General features: G+C 45.5%; 1 long non-coding RNA gene across 2 annotated transcripts in view; it reads right to left on the reverse strand.

Annotated features, from left to right (window-relative positions):
- The window catches only part of LOC137616249 (uncharacterized), a 41,392-nt gene that overhangs the window by 15,548 nt on the left and 5,400 nt on the right, over positions 1 to 20,444 (reverse strand). The gene's annotated exons all lie outside the window — the stretch shown is intronic.

Raw genomic sequence — 20,444 nt, forward strand, 5'->3', positions numbered from 1 at the left:
TGTGAAAACCTTGAAAACTCATAGGGAAAAATAAAGCTTTTATATATTGTACTGTACAAAATAATGCTTTAATATAAAATCATTAACACTACCACTAAAATTATCAAAAGGTTAGAGAAAGATAAAAGTTGCCAAGAATGTAACCACGCTAATTTTCATTATTGATAAGGAATTTTTCCTAAAATAGGCCCTACCAATATACTGTACTTGAAAAGACAATAGATTTAATAAGTTTTGTGGTGCTTCACTCTCAGACTGAACAGCTTCGCAGATACAGAAAATTAATTTTTGAAAAACAACCATATAAATGAGGAATCGCACCATTTGAACAATTCGGGGCCGTACTGTAGGTCAATAAACACAGCAGCGTACGAATGCCCACCTGTGGCAAAACTCATATGAGCGTTGCTCTGTCTGTTGGGTAGGAAGGATTTACCCACTGCACAATGACCAATGTTTGATGTCAAAGTCTGCCATTTTAGCTTCACTTTAATTTGAATAATTGCTGTAAGAGCAGTCGAGAGGAAACATCCTAAATACCATATAGAAATTACCAAACACAAATTATTATTATTATTATTACTTGCTAAGCTACAAACCTAGTTGGAAAAGCAGGATGCTATAAGCCCAGGGGCTCCAACAGGGAAAATAGTTCAGTGAGGAAATTGAACAACGAAAAATCAAATATTTTAAGAAGAGCAACAACATTAAAATAAATATTACTTTGTAAACTATAAAAACTTTAACAAAACAAGAGGAAGAGAAATAAGATATAAGATAGAACAGTGTGCCTGAGTGTACCCTCAAGCAAGAGAACTAACCCAAGACAGTGGAAAACCATGGTACAGAGGCTATGGCACTACCCAAGATTAGAGAACAATGGTTTGATTTTGGAGTGTCCTTCTAGAAGAGCTGCTTACCACAGCTAAAGTCTCTCTTCTACCCTTACAAAGAGGAAATTGGCCACTGAACAATTACAGTGCTAAGAAGAATTGTTTGGTAATCTCAGTGTTGTCAGGTGTACGAGGACAGAGGAGAATACAGGTATGTAAAGAATACAGTAGTGTATAGGCAAAAGGAAAATGAACTGTAACCAGAGAGAAGGATCCAATGTAGTACTATCTGGCCAGTCAAAAGACCCCATAACTCTCTAGTGGTAGTATCTCACCGGGTGGCTGGTGCTTTGGAAAACATTTAGAAGGCTCTTCTAGCATGAGGTTACTGAGAGAGACCCTAAAAATTTAGTAAAAATTTGCACTAGGTGTCACTGCTGTGAAAAACAAAAACATTCTTTTTCTCAAGAAAACAAAGAAAACTACAGAAAGTGAAGCAGTGGCCTTGAAGGTTACATTTCAAAACTGTTTGCTTACTAGAATGTCCTCTTTTTAGAAAATTTGAGGTTATTTTTCTAGTACAGTATTATGGTAAAGTCTTTTTAGAAAATTTGGTTATTTTTCTAGTACAGTATTATGGTAAAGTCAAAATCAACAAAATTATCACCATCACACTATCATGCAAAATGGCATTTTTATTTTGAAAACTCTGGATTTGTAACAGTTATGCCATTTCTTTCGTCACTGCTCCTGAAACGCCAAAAGAAGGCATAAACTCCAACTATCAAGTAGTTCCACAGATATCACTAAAGCAAAGTGACATCAGTGAGAGGCATGCACTACAATCATTCGTCTTCCAAATTTCAATTTTCTCATTCAATTCTACTTCAGAATGCATGAGCTTGGTAAACTGAAAAAATGCATTGTTTGGATTTCCCTTAATACCCATGCTTGAAATTACAGTAAGGAACCCATGCTTGAAATTACAGTCAGGAACCCATGCTTGAAATTACAGTCAGGAACCCATACACCCTCTACAGTCAGCCCTCAACATTCACAGGGGGTTAGGTAACAGACAAGAGCAAAAAGCAAGAATCTTCAAATACTTGCAACCCTATGATATATAATTATTATTATTATTATTATTACTATCCAAGCTACAACCCTAATTGGAAAAGCAAGATGCTATAAGCCCAGGGGCTCCAACAGGGAAAAATAGCCCAGTGAGGAAAGGAAATAAGGAAATAAATAACTGAAGAGAACAAATTAACAATAAATCATTCTAAAAAAAGTAATGTCAAAAGAGATATATCATATATAAACTATTAACAACGTCAACAACAAATATGTCATATATAAACTATAAAAAGACTCATGTCCGCCTGGTCAACAAAAAAGCATTTGCTCCAACTTTGAACTTTTGAAGTTCTACTGATTCAACAACCCGATTAGGAAGATCATTCCAAAACTTGGTAACAGCTGGAATAAAACTTCTAGAGTACTGCGTAGTATTGAGTCTTATGATGGAGAAGGCCTGGCTATTAGAATTAACTGCCTGCCTAGTATTACGAACAGGATAGAATTGTCCAGGGAGATCTGAATGTAAAGGATGGTCAGAGTTATGAAAAATCTTATGCAACATGCATAATGAACTAATTGATCGACGGTGCCAGAGATTAATATCTAGATCAGGAATAAGAAATTTAATAGACCGTAAGTTTCTGTCCAACAAATTAAGATGAGAATCAGCAGCTGAAGACCAGACAGGAGAACAATACTCAAAACAAGGTAAAATAAAAGAATTAAAACATTTCTTCAGAATAGATTGATCACCGAATATCTTAAAAGACTTTCTCAATAAGCCAATTTTTTGTGCAATTGAAGAAGACACAGACCTTATATGTTTCTCAAAAGTAAATTTGCTGTCAAGAATCACGCCTAAAATTTTGAAAGAGTCATACAAATTTAAAGAAACATTATCAATACTGAGATCCGGATGTTGAGGAGCCACCGTCCTTGACCTACTTACAATCATACTTTGAGTTTTGTTAGGATTCAACTTCATACCCCATAATTTGCACCATGCACTAATTTTAGCTAAATCTCTATTAAGGGATTCACCAACCCCAGATCTACATTCAGGGGATGGAATTGATGCAAAGAGAGTAGCATCATCTGCATATGCAACAAGCTTATTTTCTAGGCCAAACCACATGTCATGTGTATATAGTATGAAAAGTAATGGGCCAAGAACACTACTCTGTGGAACACCAGATATCACATTCCTATACTCACTATGGTGCCCATCAACAACAACTCTTTGAGATCTACTACTTAAAAAATCAATAATAATGCTAAGAAACGACCCACCCACTCCCAACTGTTTCAGTTTGAAAACAAGGGCCTCATGATTAACGTCATAACATACCTACAGTGCTTGCCGCATATTGCCTACGCACGGTCGACAAACAATATGCAAGCCACTGTACTACCCAATACAAAAGTCCTAATTTGTAACATATTTCCTAAGTGTAAGAAGGCATAAAATCCCCCACTAGCAAGTAGTTCCATACACCACTAAAGCAAGGTAACAACAGTTAGAGCCATGCACTACATTAATCATTCGTCTTTCAAATTTCTCATTCAATTCTAATTCAGAAAGCATGAGCTTGGCAAATTGAAAAATGTTTACTGTATGTACAGTAATTTTCTTAGGCAAACTTCAATTTCATGTAGATGGCACAGACCCAAACATCAACTACAGTCAGCCCTCGACATTCATGAGGGTTACGTAACATGCACAAAAAGCGAGAATCCACTTATACCTGCTGCTCTAAGGTAGGTCTATTCTTAACTTAACTAGCTGCCCATACCTTACGGACAGTTGACTGAAACACTAAGGAAGCCAGTGTACTGCCTAATGTTTTACAGTATTGTACGTGTACTATGTACAGCGTAAGACTATGGTACACAACAGGAATCATTGCCACACTATGCATGTAATAAAACACTGTTGTTCCTATCTAACAACACTCGCACTATAGTGAACATTAATGTAATATGTACAGTACCACCACTACAGTACAGCTTAAATGAGGCATATAGGATCATAGGGACTAGCGCCACCACGCCGGAAACAGAGTTACAAGGTCCACTGGATAGAACAAAGCTGATATCTAGTTACGGCATTGGCAATGTTGATTTCCAGGTCCATAGCTCAGTGGGGAAGAAATCGCCCGGAACGACGTTTTTCGCCGTACACCTTCTCGGCCTGGGAGGCATCGCTGTTGGATCTTGGGGCTGTGCGGAGGCTTAGGAGGATCCATGGTAGTTGATGGATCCAGTGTTCGTCTGTACACCTGGCCATTAATACCGCCTTTAAGGAATGATGGCTTCTTTCGACCATGCCGCTTGCTGCTGGTTAGTAGGCGGTTATGCTGTGTAGATTAGTTCCGCTTAGGCAGGCGAGGGATGCCCATAGGTCAGAGATGAAGGTGGGTCTCCTGTCGGTCGTCTTGTCGTCAGGCACCAAAACGACTGACCCAGCTAGAGAGGAGAGCTTGGGCGCACGGGTCCGTAGATGATTCGGGCAGGTGTCGCCCCAAACTATATTGTTGAGCAATCGATGACTGTCAGTAGGTATCGGGCGCCTCCTGAAGGCAGTAGGGGACCTACCACGTCAACGTGACATGGCCGAATCGTCGTCTGGGTTGCGGGAAGGGGCCGACTTCAGACTGTGTTGACCAACTTTACTAATTTGGCACGCCGTGCATGTCCGTTCCCATTCGCGTGCGTCTTTCCTGATGCCTGGCCATACAAATTTTTCCGTCGTCAGTTTGGTGGTCATCCTTTTTGATGAGTGGGAGAGGCCGCAGATGACGTCTAATACCGCCAATTGCCCGTTGAAATACTACCACTAGAGTGTTATGGGATCCTTTGACTAGCCAGACAGTACTACATTGGATCCTTCTTTATGGTTACGGTTCACTTTCCCTTTGCCTACATATACTGTACACCGAATAGTCTGGCCTATTCTTTAGATTCTCCTCTGTCCTCATACACCTGACAACACTGGGATTATCAAACAATACTTCTTTGCCTAAGGGGTTAACTACTGCACTGTAATTGTTCAGTGGCTACTTTCTGTTGATAAGGGTAGAAGAGACTCTTTAGCTATGGTCAGCAGCTCTTCTAAAAGGAGGGCACTCCAGAATCAAACTATTGCGCTCTAGTCTTGGGTAGTGACATAACCTCTGTACCCTGGTCTTCCACTGTCTTGGGTTCGAGATCTCTTGCTGGAGGGTACACTCAGGCACACTATTCTATCTTTTTTCTCTTCCTCTGGTTTTGATAAAGTTTTTATAGTTTATTTAAGAAATATTTATTTCAATCTTTCTGTTCGTAAGATATTTTAGTTTTCCTTACTGTATTTCCTTTCTTCACTGGGCTATTTTCCCTGTTGAAGCCCCTGGGCTTATAGCATTCAGCTTTTCCAACTAGGGTTGTAGCCTAGCAAGTAATAATAATAATAAAAGGTTGCGGACGGCCTATGCTCGTGTCGCACTATAGTTTGGAGCCGTTAGGGCTCATTTCCCACATCTGAGAGGCTCTTGCATCTGGCGTTGCGGGGTCTGTTGACTGCTCGCAAGCGATGTCGTAGTTCACCCCGACATGGATGGAGTCGATGTTTATCCGTGACAGGGCATCAGCCACCGGGTCCTTGTTCCCTAGCACAAAGGTGCTGGTGCAGCCGAATTCAGATATGGCTGCCAGGTGACGTTGCTGATGGGCTGACCAAGCGCCCCAGGCTTGGTAAAGGCGTGGATCATTGGTTGGTGGCCCGTCTGGATGGTAAACTTAGGCCCTCCCCCCCCCCAGCAGCTACTTTAAATGCCTGACGGCATGAGTTTACTGTTGAACGTGCTGTACCGGGTCTTGGGTGTCTTCAATTTCTTGCTGAAGGCGGCTAGAGGTTGTGGTTCGTTGTTCACTATCTGCTCCAGGATGGCACCACAGGCTGTGTTGCTGGCGTCCATGGTCAACCAGAGAGGGGCCTTAGGGTTCTGGTAGGACAAGGTCGTGGCTCCGCAGACGGTGACCTTTGTTCACTTGAAGGCCTTTTGTTGAGGATGACCCCATTGCAGTTTCTTTGGCCTCCCATTCAGGACGCCAAGTGGGGAGTCATGATGCCCGCGATGTTGGGGAGGAACCTCCTAGAACAATTTGCCATGCCGATGAACTCCTGTTGACCTCTTACGGTGGTTGGCGTCGGAAACTTGCTGACCGCGTTTACCTTCGATGTCAAAAGGAGCACCCCCTCCTTTGACAATTTGTGTCCCAGGATTTCTACCTTTTTGGCCCCGAAAGTTCATTTGTCAAAATGCACTAAGAGGCTGTTTCCTTGTCTTTTCAACACTGTTCTTACGTGCTAAAATTGTTCGTCCTGGGACTTGGAGAACACCAGGATGTCGTCGACGTATACAGTGCAGAAAGGTAGGTCCCCCAGGATGTTGTCCATTAGGCGCTGGAAGGTTGCCCCGGAATTTGAAACCGAACGTTGAGTATGCGAAAACGTATGATCTGAACAGGGTTATTATGGCTGTCTTGGGAACGTCGTCGGTATGTACCGGAACCTGGAAGTTTGATTTCAGGAGGTCCATTTTGGTAAAAATAGTAGCCCCGTGGAGGGTCCCGGTGAGGTCCTGCATGTTGGGAAGGGGGCAGTGGTCAGGTGTTGTAACCAGATTCAGACGTCTAATCATCGCAAGGTCTCCAGCTGCCATCTGGTTTCTTGACCGTGTATAGTGGCGAGGCCCATGGGTTGGATGCCTTTTTCCATACTCCCATTCGCTCCATCTCGAGGAAAGCGCGTTTGGCATCCTATAGTTTTTGTGGTGGCACTTCTGAATTTGGAGAGAGTTGGTGGGTCAGTCGTAGTTATGTGGCGATATATCCCGTGCTTTGTGGGAATTCCTTCCAACTGTCGTAGTTCAGGCTTGAAGACTTCGTGGAACTCCTGCAATAGGCGATTGTACTTGCTGTATGTGACTGACCATACGCAGGGAATACTGGGCCTGTAGGAGTCTTTGGGACTGGTAGGTCTCTTGGTCGAAAAGTTGTTTGCGATGCATGTCTACTAGCACCCCGTGGTGGGCGAGAAAATCAGCGCCCAGGAGTGGTGTCTTGATGTCTGCAGTCACGAAAGGCCAGTTGAACTCTTGGCCCCTGAATGATAACTTCAGCGTTCTCGTCTCGTAATGGGATAGGGCTCCCAATCACGGCAACCAGTGTGGTCCCGTTGTCTGATGGGTGGCCGTTGTCGTGCTTCGTATGCGGGAACATAGAGACTGAAGCACCGGTATCCACTTGGAACCTTCTCCCCGGGTTTGCGTTGTGGATGTAGAAACCCACGTGGTCGGAGTTCAAAGCTTCCGTGGCTGCTTGTAGACGTCGTTGCCTAATTAGTTTTTTGGAAAAGAGCACGAACAGGTGAATCTTACTGCTTATTTCCCCCCACGTGCAGTGGTAGTAGCACCATCTTGATTGGTTAGGGGTTTGTCATTTTTTCTTCTTCTGTGCTGTTTATGCTGGTGTCGACACGATGGGGGGCGAGGTCGTTTTTGGGGAGGTCTCCTGTCATAAACCGCATGGATCCCTGCCTCCTCTGGTTCTGAGGGACACTTCCTCCTCTGTCGCGGCGTTGATCGAGGCGGTGGTGGCATATCTAAAGGCACGGGCTGCCAGGTGGACCTTGTCGGCCTTTTCTACCAAAAAGGCATGTCCAGGTCTTTGGCACCTTCAAACTGGGCGCAGACATTCTTAAGGAGTCTACGCAGAAATATTTCTTGGGTCAAGCTGACTTCTTTAGGCTGCCCGCTGCTGTCCAACTTGTCCAGCTGTAGCAGGCCAGGAGCTCGTCCCAGACCTCCGATGGGAGATTGGCGCCAAGGGGGCTTGACATCAGGTCAAGGGCACACTGGGCCCTCATGGTCGCGGGGAGGTCGTAGACTTTTGAAAGTTTCTTTTACAGCTCAGTATAACCTAGGGCTCCTGTTGTCTCCCTCAACCAGGACTATATTTTCTTGAACGTGTCTACCAAGAGCATTGCCATCACCATGTCAGCCATCCTTGCCTCGTCTGTCACGTTTTTTGTTAGCCAGAAGTGTCTCGGGCCTCTGGAACCATACTGTGGCCGTGTCGGGTGTGAAAGAAGGCAGTTGTAACTTGTGGCCCGTAACCACCTGCGTGATTTGAGTTGCAATTGCGCCGTGCCCCTCGGCTGTGAGGGGCGTAGAACTAACGACGTCTGAGTCTGCCATTCTCCTCACGCTCCAAAACTCACTCTTGAGCCATATTTAGTCCATTCTCCTCACGCTCCAAAACTCAATCTTGAGCAGTATTTAGTCCGTTAACGGAGCGAGGTTTTCCAAGCAGTCGAGTTATCGTTAATGCCGTGGCAAACTGCAAGAAAGAACGCTAGAACACAAGTTATTTTGCGCAGTAATAAGTCCGTTAGTGGCGGTTTTTGGTGGGTGGAGTCGCGAGCCCAAACAATCTTTCGAGGTTGCTGTGTCAAGTCCATTAAGGGGAACTATGGGTCACCAGTTATGAGGGACGAATGACAGATTGTAGCCGACTGATGCTTTATTCTCATAACAGGTGATTGACAAAGGTCTGCAAACGGATAAGTAGCAAGACCCCCTTAGGCAGATGACTGACAGCCACAGACAGGTAAAATATGCTGGCCATTTGTTTTTCTTTACATCAAAATTTACAAATAGCAAGGCCCAGCATCAAAATACAATCATGAATGATACAAAAGAGACAATTCTGCACACGATATAGATTATCAGGAAAATATGTATAGGTGAAAAAAGGGAATTCGTACAGTAAAAAATGCTGTAGGACATTGTCCTTACATAACGTAATAGTGTACTACTATAAATTGTTTATATTCAAATCAACTTTTTTAAACTGCTGTTTCCCAGTCATTATCATATACAGTAAAAAGTATTTGTAATGTAAGGACACCGATCCCTTCGTCGTCCAGAAAATCGACAAACTACTTATTTATTTAAATTCTCTCTTCGCCACACTGTGGTGTCCTATGTATATATATTCCGCTCTACCAGAGCTACATTTTGATATATGTATCGTTTCATAACATGTTTTTGTTAACCCATAATTCATATATTTGTAAGTGTAAGAAAACACATATTTTGGCGGGCACTTCAATCTGACTTGGCGCCAACGTCATCCTACGTTTCCGTCCGCACCTTGTAATGTATTTCCGTGCGCATTCAAATAAAGTATCAGTTGATCTTGGTGACGCTTGTCTCACTGTCCTTACAACTGGTGACCCCGGAGTCGAGAGTAGCATCAGCGGTTTTGGCTTTGACATTAACAGACTTATTACGGCCGTGCTACCTTCTACATACTCCGTTACCTTAGGCACGAACCTGCCTTTGTTTCTCCCACACTTCGGTGAACGTAAGGCAGTAGGATGAGCTTAACCGACATATCAACTTCTCACCTCTTCGCCGACTCGTCGTCTGGCCACGATGCAGGAAGCAACACGCCCATCGCACCCAACGGCCTCGCCTCCACGCCCAAAGTCAAACTGCCACCCTTTTCTCAACACAACACCGCTTCCTGGTTCCTGAGAGCGGACGTACTCTTCCGCGTCGCTAGACTCAGCGACTCCTGCGCCAAGGCTGACATCGTTCTCACCTCCATACCTGAAGAAGTATTCGACAAGATTTCCCCATGGCTCGACGCCCAGGCCGGCCAAGTTTCATACGACGACCTGAGAACGAAACTCATCGGTATCTACTTCCTCTCCGTCTCAGCAAGGGCACAGAAAGTACTGGACCTCGCCGGCAAGCCCATGGGTGACACCTCTCCTGTCGAGGCGTGGGACGAGCTAACCGGCCTGCTCATGCTCCCCGAAACAGACAGCAATGGCCGACGACGTGAGATTAGCTTATCTCGCGAGATCTTTCTTCGACGCCTACCACAGGACGTACGGGCCCAATTGACAGACGCCGACACGCTCCCGATGAACGAACTCCTGTCGAAGGCTCAGAAGCTCCACGAGGCCTCCAAAGCATCTCGCCTCGGAGCATCATCGTCAACACCGCCTCCGTTCTCCTCCTTCAGCAGCTGCTCTTCCGTAGACTCCTTGGCAATGGCCCTCGAGGACGACGAGATCAACATTCTATCAAGAAAGAAACCACCGCAACCGACGCGACCAAACCCTAGGCCTAACCCAGCATGGTGCTTATACCACCAATAGTTCGGCAGTGACGCCAAGAAATGTAGAGCACCATGCAGTTTCCCTAGAAGATGACGCCAGAAGCATCCACCTGCCACCATCGCGGCCGCAGATAACCATAACAAGATTGGTTTCTGTATCCTCGATACCATTTCCAACCGTAGACTCATGGTGGACACTGGCGCAATGCAGTCAACGTTCCCTCCTTTGAAGTCCGACCTAGACCGTGGTCCCGACAAAAACGCTCCCTCACTCATCGCCGCCAACGGTTCTCCCATACGGTGCTATGGAATCAAGACCCTCAAGATATCTATCATGGGCCGTTCGTATTCTTGGCCCTTCGCTATCGCCGACGTCAATCGCCCCCTCCTCGGTGCGGATTTCCTCGCCCACCATGGACTCCTCGTCGATGTCGCTAACAGACGTCTCATCGACACGGGAACCTGCCAGTCTCGCGCCCTAGAACACGGCCCTGCAACAATGTCCGTATCCGCCGTAACAACGCACCCCTACGCCGACCTCCTACGAGAGTTTCCCGAGGTTTTCAAGCCCGAGCTCCGACACTCGCCAGGTTCCCCGTCCAAGCATGGTATCTACCACCACATCACAACGACAGGACCTCCCACTCACGCCAAATTCCGCCGCCTCCCGCCTCAGAAACTGAAGGATGCCAAACGCGCCTTCGAGGACATGAACGCATGGGTATCTGTAAGAAAGCATCGAGCCCCTGGGCATCAACCCTGCACATGGTTAAAAAGACGGACGGGTCCTGGAGACCTTGCGGCGACTACAGGCGCCTCAGCCTCATCACAATGCCCGATCATTACCCACTGCCCAACATGCAGGACCTAACGAACGCGTTGCACGGCGCAAAGTTTTTTACCAAGATGGACCTTCTCAAGTCTTACTTCCAGGTCCCCGTATTCCTGGAAGATATCCCGAAAACTGCCATTGTAACGCCGTTCGGATCCTACACCTTCGCATACTCAACCTTCGGTCTACGCAACGCCGGGGCAACCTTCCAACGACTAATGGATACCTTTCTGCGTCTGCTACGTCGACGACATCCTGATATTCTCGAAAACCAAGGAGGAACACCGGGGACACGTCCGCACCGTCTTAAAGCGCCTACAGGAGAACGGCCTAGTCGTTCGCTTCGACAAATGTACGTTCGGTGCGGAGGGAGTGGATTTCCTTGGTCACCGTGTATCCTCGCGCGGGGTAAAACCCATGACAACCAAAGTCGACGCCATCAGGAAGTTCCCAATGCCTACGACCATCCGCCAACTTCAGGAGTTCTTGGGAATGGTCAATTACTACAGGCGCTTCATCCCCAACATCGCACAAACCCTGTCACCCCTCGACGACGTCCTGAAAGGAAAAGCAAAAAAACTCGAGTGGGGCTTGCCCCAGCAACAGGCATTCGCTCGGACGAACGATGCCCTTGCGAATGCCACCACCCTGGCTCATTTCAACGACAACGCGCCCCTGCGACTAACGACCGACGCCAGCAACGTCGCCTGCGGGGCTGTGCTTGAGCAACTCGTCGATGGTTCTCCTCGACCGCTGGCATTCTTCAGCAAGAAATTGAAACCCGCCGAAACAAGATACAGCACCTTCGATAGGGAACTCCTCGCCGTCTACCTCGCCGTCCGCCACTTCAGGCAGATCTTGGAGGGTACCCCCTTCACGATTGCAACGGATCATCAACCCCTCGTCCACGCCTTCACGAAATCAACGGACGCATGGTCATCCCGACAACAACGTCATCTCGCATCAATCGCCGAATTCGGGTGCACCATACGTTACGTCCCAGGAAAGAAAAACCCAGTCGCGGACGCCCTTTCAAGGATTGAAATTGACGCGATCCACCTGGGAATCGACTACGCCAATCTCGCAACCGAACAACGCACCGACCGAGAAGCACAGGTTCACCTGACGGAGCCATCCGCGCTCAAGGTAAGTGCGGTTCCCCTCGGACCAGCAGGAGTAACTATTCTTTGCGACACCAGCACGGGCCGCCCTCGTCCCTGGGTACCAGCCTCCTGCAGAAGGAAAATATTCGATATCATCCATGGACTTTCGCACCCCTCAGGATGCACCACCGCTCGCCTTCTGTCTGAAAAGTTTGTCTGGCCAGGGATAAAAATGGACGCCCGGGAATGGGCGAGGTCATGCATCAACTGCCAGTCAAGCAAGGTCAGCCGTCACACCGAATCGGGGGTGGGCGATTTTCCCCAGCCAAAAGACGTTTCGGACATATACACATCGACGTCGTGGGACCATTGCCCCCTTCTGGATCTGCTCGCTACCTACTTACGATCATTGATCGCTCCACGAGGTGGTTGGAGGCATCGCCGATGACCGAAGCTACGACTCAAGCATGTGCCGAAGCCCTCCTGTCAAGCTGGGTGAGCAGGTTTGGCGTTCCTGACGACATCACGACTGACAGAGGCCCCGCTTTCCTCTCAGAAATATGGCTTGCTTTGGCGAACCTGATGGGGACGATGCTCCACAGCACCACGGCATACAACCCCGCGGCAAAAGGCATGGTCGAAAGAACGCACCGCGCCCTCAAGGCGTCCCTGATGGCGAGCTGCACCGACGGGGAATGGAAATCACGACTTCCTTGGGTACTCCTCGGCCTTCGCACCGCCCCTCGCGCAGACGGCGAACCTTCGCCCGCCGAAAAAGTTTACGGGGAAGCGCTCGCAGTTCCTGGCTAATTCTTTCCCTCATCAACCAACGACACGCAGCTGGATCACCTAAGGGACATCGCCAGGAAGTTCAGGCCGTGTCTCAAAACTTACCAGGACAGAACCAAGCACTTAAAAGCCAAAAAGCCTGGATGACTGCAAGTACGTTTTCGTCCGTGTCGACGCTCATCGACAACCACTGACTAGACCTTATCGAGGTCCCTACCGGGTAATTAAAAAGACAACGAAAGCCTTCCTTCTCGACGTCCATGGCCAAGAGGACTGGGTCTCAATGGACCGCGTGAAACCAGCGTTTCTCGAAGGAAGCGACACCGCCTCCGCTGGACCTGGCAGACCCAGAGTTCCGCCACAAAACAAGCCGCCCAACGAAGGAAAAATCATCAAACGACGTCAAGAGGAAGAGATCCTTACACCGACCGCCAGCACGCCCCTCCGTTCAAAAACAAGAGGAACCCTCCAATGCCCGAAGAGATACGAAGATTGATCATCAGCCCTCTACGCCGCCCGATGTCTTAGGGGGGGGAGTACTTGTAAGGACACCGATCCCTTCGTCGTCCAGAAAATCGACAAACTACTTATTTATTTAAATTCTCTCTTCGCCACACTGTGGTGTCCTATGTATATATATTCCGCTCTACCAGAGCTACATTTTGATATATGTATCGTTTCATAACATGTTTTTGTTAACCCATAATTCATATATTTGTAAGTGTAAGAAAACACACATATTTTGGCGGGCACTTCAATCTGACTTGGCGCCAACGTCATCCTACGTTTCCATCCACACCTTGTAATGTATTTCCGTGCGCATTCAAATAAAGTATCAGTTGATCTTGGTGAAGCTTGTCTCACTGTCCTTACAGTAAGAAAAATAACATTTACCATAACCAACACCAAGTAATAGTTTGGAAACACCCTCAAAACACTAGCGCTTTTATTTGTCAGGACTTTGATGCATACAAAATGGAATTTTTTTTTTATCCAATTTTCTATAGTCATTTTGTAGCGTTGTTCATCTTCCAATGAATATTTCCTTAATTGAGCTAATGATTTATTGGATTTTGCTCCGACATGCTCACTTCTCTAACAATAAAACAATCTTGTTGCTTCTATGTTCTGCCAAGCGGAACATGCTTAGCCCCGTGTCTAGTATTTTGGAGGTAATTATCATTTATACAAACTTAAAGGAGTGAATACACTGAAAGGAACGAGTTGTAGCTTTGCGCTACAGCCTCTATTCAAACACATGACTTTTGCCTCCATTTTCCATTACTAGACTAAAATTAATCTACCATACCCTTTTATTTTAGGAAAGCCGCCAAAAAGTTAAAAAAAACGAAAAAAGTATTAGGCTCTATTCTGGTCATACATGTAACTCAAGATAAAAGAACCCAACCTACCCGTTTTAGTAAAATTATAAAACTAAATTTTGAAAGAAAAACTTTTTCCTACAGCAACTAATGTGCTTTCAACAAATTTTACCTTTATTTCCATGACAAAATACCGTTCTCCCGTTATTCTCCTCCTTTCCCAATGGATACAGGATGGAACCTGGGGCTTTGGGTGGCCAAAAACATCAAAGATTTCAAAACTTTCAGCATCTGTAAATGGCCACAGAACCTAACCTAATACTTCCCAGGTAACAGACCTAACCAGGGGGCAAGCCCCGGAACCCCGTTCCCAGGTAAACCTACCCTGGTCACAGACCAAGCTGGAGGACAAGCCCCAAAACCCCTTCCCAGGACAGACCTAACCAGGGGCCAATGCCCCAAGACCATCATTCTCAGGTCACACTAAAGTAAATAATTCCTTACCTAATAATGGCCGCTTAGGTAATTTTTGTCTGCAATCTTCGCAGTTGTGTTACAATGAAAGTGTATTTTTGGGCTCAGGCCATGTCGTCCTGAAGGAAGGTTCCTTTAGTAGCTTCCTATATGACTACTGATGACATGGCTCTCACCCAAAAATAGATTTTTCGCTTCGCTCAAAATCCGTTTTTCCTTGAAATATGGCTCAGAATCACACAGAGGACACACTGTGGGATGATGAAATTTTAAAAAGGTGTTCACTACATGTGAACAATAGGTCACCATGAAACAACTAACTATAATGGCAGCCATTACATTTCGTTACATTAGGTTCCGTAACACAACCAATACCTATTGGAAGTACGAAGGACCGAGGAGGAGGCCTAAGAAAACTGCACGTCACAAAACTGCCTACATCAGAAGCATATACACATGTCCAAATAAAGTAAACTATCATATGGTAGGGGAAGATAGGAGGAGGAGCTACACACAGAGGAACGAACATGATTAATTTCATTGATAGAAAGTGGGAAGAGGGCTAATGTGCTGGAAGTATGGGCCTATAACTTATTGCACAACAATGTATGTACAAACATAGGAAACAGGACCCATAGTGAGGTCATGTAACACTCCTCCAGGGTTTTTCTACCTAAGGCTACACGAGGTCAGGTGAGCCACTGCGGCTCAATCAGGTAGATCAGACACAAAGAAAACTGTTGTGGGAAAACTGTTGTGGATTAAAAGGCCAAGTCAAAATATTAATTCTGCTTCCACTTTGTTATTGTCTCTTCGGATATATTTTATCATCCTTAATCTATAACCTGAAAATTTAAGCATATAAATACTAACAGTCCACTACATTGCCTTATTTACTACTACGTAGTCTAGCAGTAAAGATCTCTAAAATCAAGTTTCGTCTCCAATAACAACTGTACAATAATGAAATAACCATGCCGAGCAATTACGCTATTCATGGCTGTTATAATACGAAAAAGTACAGCTTAAAAGGGCCTACTAGCTAATGCCACTTTAAGGACGGGACTGACATTCATACCACTTAATAAGGTGACTTAGGACATCTCTAAACTGCATAGGAATTTTGCCTCTGGCCTTCGGCATTATGACGCCAGGCCAATTTATCTTTAAAAAAAGTATTTCAAATTCTATATCCATCGCTTCTTAATATTAAGACCTGGGTTTAATACCCTATATAGACCTCAAATAAGTTTTTTTTTACAAGTAATTTTTTCATTATGGTATAAAAATTTACCCCATATTTCATGAAAAAAAAAACTAAAAAATTGTAAAAGAGGACTCTTTAGTATCACAATGTCTAAGTTATATACCAAATTTCAATGATATATTTTTAAAACTATGGGAGAAGAGAATTTGAAGGTCAAAAAGTAAAGTTTTGAGATACGGGCATTCAAAGTTTTTCTTTGTATTTTTACAAAGAAAATTATATATCATGATTATGAATTTCATGTTACTTTTAGGATATTAATAAACCATAACAAAATTATTCATAAATTAATCAAAAATGACAATTCCTTTGCTCTATATGTTGCTTTAGGCAAGACTGTCCTTCCATCTCGCCTTCACTAACTCCGCTCATTGTCGCCGATATTACCCACTTCTGTACTCTTATTAAAGTGAATTTTCTTATGTTAGCAATATGTTGAAATTATCTTTTCCTCTGAAATTATGAAATTCTTGCCGCAAAAGAAAAAAACTTGAAAATTAGTGAATGTAAGGTCAAACTCAAATTTACTCTGAGGGTTGTGGTAGGACTGAAGGGTGAAGGGTGTAATTTACCGTGTAATACATCGTATTGCAACTGAATCTATACAGATACCATTGCTCAATTCGTTTAACATTAAAATTTAATAATTATCAAAATTTACGATACGACATGCAGCATTTTCTTGTAGGGAACAATGTTTTTGGTTTACCGGGTTACTTTTACCAATTATCCTGTAACTATGAAAGTAAAATGTTATTTTCATTAGTAAAATAAATTTTTGAATATACTTACCCGATAATCATGTAATTGTCAACTCTGTTGCCCGACAGAATTCTACGGAAGGGATACGCCAGCGATCGCTATACAAGAGGGGGGTGTACTCACAAGCGCCACCTGTGGCCAGGTACTGCAGTACTTCTTGTTGACACCACTTCAATTTTTCCTCGGTCCACTGGTTCTATGGGGAGGAAGGGTGGGTCAATTAAATCATGATTATCGGGTAAGTATATTCAAAAATTTATTTTACTAATGAAAATAACATTTTTCAATATTAAACTTACCCGATAATCATGTAGCTGATTCACACCCAGGGAGGTGGGTGAAAACCAGTGTACATGTATATCAAGAAGCTAAGTATCCCGTATTTCATATTATCAGTTATTCAAAATAACAATGAAATTACAAGTACCTGGTAAGGAAGTCGACTTGAGCCATTACTCTGCCTTAAATAAGTTCGTCTTCCTTACTGAGCGCAGCGTTCCTCTTAGGAGGCTGAACAACTCTAAGGTGCTGAAGTATCAAGGGCTGCAACCCATACTAAAGGACCTCATCACAACCTTTAACCTCGGCGCTTCTCAAGAAAGAATTGACCACCCGCCAAATCAACAAGGATGTGGAAGGCTTCTTAGCCGACCGTACAACCCATAAAAAGTATTCAAGAGAAAGGTTAAAAGGTTATGGGATTATGGGAATGTAGTGGCTGAGCCCTCGCCTACTACTGCATTCGTTGCTACGAATGGTCCCAGGGTGTAGCAGTACTCGTAAAGAGACTGGACATCTTTGAGATAGAATGATGCGAACACTGACTTGCTTCTCCAATAGGTTGCATCCATAACACTCTGCAGAGAATGGCTCTGTTTGAAGGTCACTGAAGTAGCCACAGCTCCCACTTCATGTGTCCTTACCTTCAGCAAAGCAAGGTCTTCTTCCTTCAGATGAGAATGTGCTTCCCTAATCAGAAGCCTGAATAGTAAGAAACTGAGTTCTAAGAACTTGGAAAAGAAGGTTTCTTGATAGCACACCATAAGGCTTCTGATTGTCCTCGTAAAGGTTAAGACCTTTTTAGATAGTACCTAAGAGCTCTAACTGGGCAAAGAACTCTCTCCAGTTCATTCCCCACCAAGTTGGACAGGCTTGGGATCTCGAACGACTTAGGCCAAGGACGTGAAGGAAGCTCGTTTAGTAAAAACCGAGCTGCAAGGAACATGTAGCCGTTTCAGATGTGAAAACAATGATCCTGCTGAAGGCGTGGATCTCACTTACTCTTTTAGCTGTTGTCAAGCACACGAGGAAAAGAGTTTTTAATGTGAGGTCCTAAAAAGAGGCTGATTGGAGAGGTTCAAATCTTGATGACATAAGGAACCTTAGGACCACGTCTAGATTCCAGCCTGGAGTGGACAACCGACGTTCCTTTGAGGTCTCAAAAGACCTAGGGAGGTCCTGTAGATCTTTGTTGGTGGAAAGATCCAAGCCTCTGTGGCGGAAAACCGCTGCCAACATACTTCTGTAACCCTTGATCGTAGGAGCTGAAAGGGATCTTACTTTCCTAGATATAACAGGAAGTCAGCAATCTGGGTTACAGTGGTACTGGTTGAGGAAACTGCATTGGTCTTGTACCAGCTACGGAAGACTTCCCCTTGAGACTGATAGATTCTGAGAGTGGATGTTCTCCTTGCTTTGGCAATCGCTCTGGCTGCCTCCTTCGAAAAGCCCCTAGCTCTTGAGAGTCTTTCGAAAGTCTGAAGGCAGTCAGACGAAGAGCGTGGAGGTTTGGGTGTACCTTCTTTACGTGAGGTAGACGTAGAAGGTTCACTCCTAGAGGAAGAGTCCTGGGAATGTCGACCTCTAAGAACCATTCTCTCGCGGGCCAGAGCGGAGCCAACCAACGTCAGCCGTGTCCCTTTGCGAGAGGAGAACTTCTGAAGTACCCTGTTGACAATCTTGAACGGCGGGAATGCATACAGGTCGAGATGGAACCAATCCAGCAGAAAAGCATCCACGTGAACTGCTGCTGGGTCTGGAATCGGAGAACAATACAACAGGAGTCTCTAGGTTATCGAGGTAGCGAACAGATCTATGGTTGGCTGACCCCACAGGGCCCAAAGTCTGCTGCAAACATTCTTGTGAAGGGTCCACTCTGTGGGGATGACCTGACCCTTCCGGCTGAGGTGATCTGCCATGACATTCATACCGCCCTGAATGAACCTCGTTACCAGCGTGAGCTTTCGATCTTTAGACCAGATGAGGAGGTCCCTTGCGATCTAGAACAACTTCACGAAAGAGTCCCTCCCTGCTTGAAGATGTAAGCCAGGTCTGTGGTGTTGTCAGAGTCCACCTCCACCACTTTGTTAAGCTGGAGGGACTTGAAGTTTATCAAGGCCAGAAGAACCGCCAACAACTCCTTGCAATTGATGTGAAGTGTCCTTTGCTCCTGATTCCATGTTCCCGAGCATTCCTGTCCGTCCAAAGTTGCACCCCAGCCCGTGTCTGATGTGTCCGAGAGGAGACGGCGGTCGGGTTTCTGAACAGCCAAAGGTAGACTTCCTTGAGAAGAAAGCTGTTCTTACACCACGCGAGAGAAGACCTCCTCTCTTCGGAAACAGGAACTGAGACCGTCTCTAGCGTCATGTCCTTTATCCAGTGAGCAGCTAGATGATACTGAAGGGGGGGAGGTGGAGTCTCCCTAACACGATGAACAGGGCCAGCGATGAAAGTGTCCCTGTTAGACTCATCCACTACCTGACTGAGCATCGGTTCCTTCTCAGCATGCTCTGGATGCATTCTAGGGCTTGGAAGATCCTTGGGGCCGACGGAAAAGCCCGAAAAGCTCGACTCTGAAGATCCATACCCAGGGAGACAATGGTCTGGGATGGGATGAGCTGAGACTTTTCAAAATTGACCAGGAGGCCCAGTTCCTTGGTCAGATCCATAGTCCATCTGAGAATCTCCAGACAGCGACGACTTGTGGGAGCTCTTAAAGCCAGTCGTCTGACGGAGCCGGACACAAGATCATGGTACTGCTGCACAGTCTGTGAACTGTCAACCATGGGGAAGCGAGGAAGTACAGTGACAACCCGAAGCTGTCTAGACTGTCTGGGTCGTACAGACAACTCCTTATCGGGTTGCTGAGGTTGCCGCACTGCGTCACAACAAGTCACTTCTGCTGGTTGTTGAACGTCTTCCCAGTGACACACTGACTCCGTAAACAAAAAATCCTTTAACAAGGACTAAGCTTGGACTGCATGTCTTGCAACACAGCTCAAGGTCTATGGGAGCAGGTGTGGTAACAGACGGGGTTAGTGACTGAAGTGGAACCATTACCTTCCCTGGAAGCATGTTATGCTTAAATAAAAGTCCATAGGAGGCTACGCAGCTAAAGGCTCCTCTCCAAATGACAGAGTCCTCAAGGGAATATCAGAAGGAGGGAGAAAAGCACTTTCTCATCTACAGGGACCATATCCGAGAAAAGCTAAGTTCTCTCAGTGAGGGTTTCAATGGTGCAAAAGCAGCAGACTAGAAGGCAACGTTATGAAACTGCTTGACAGTCTAGTGAGTTGTCAACAACCAAAGATGTGTGACTGAGAAGCATGCGGTAAGGTATGAAGAGCATGTTGTATGCAGAGCATGCTGTATGTAGAGCATGTTGTATGCAGAGCATGCTGAATGCAGAGCATGCTGTATGCAGAGCATGCTGAATGCAGAGCATGCTGAATGCAGAGCATGTTGTATGCAGAGCATGTTGTATGCAGAGCATGTTGTATGCAGAGCATGCTGTATGCAGAGCATGTT

Source organism: Palaemon carinicauda, chromosome 22 (assembly GCF_036898095.1).
Source record: "Palaemon carinicauda isolate YSFRI2023 chromosome 22, ASM3689809v2, whole genome shotgun sequence".
Taxonomy (NCBI): domain Eukaryota; kingdom Metazoa; phylum Arthropoda; class Malacostraca; order Decapoda; family Palaemonidae; genus Palaemon; species Palaemon carinicauda.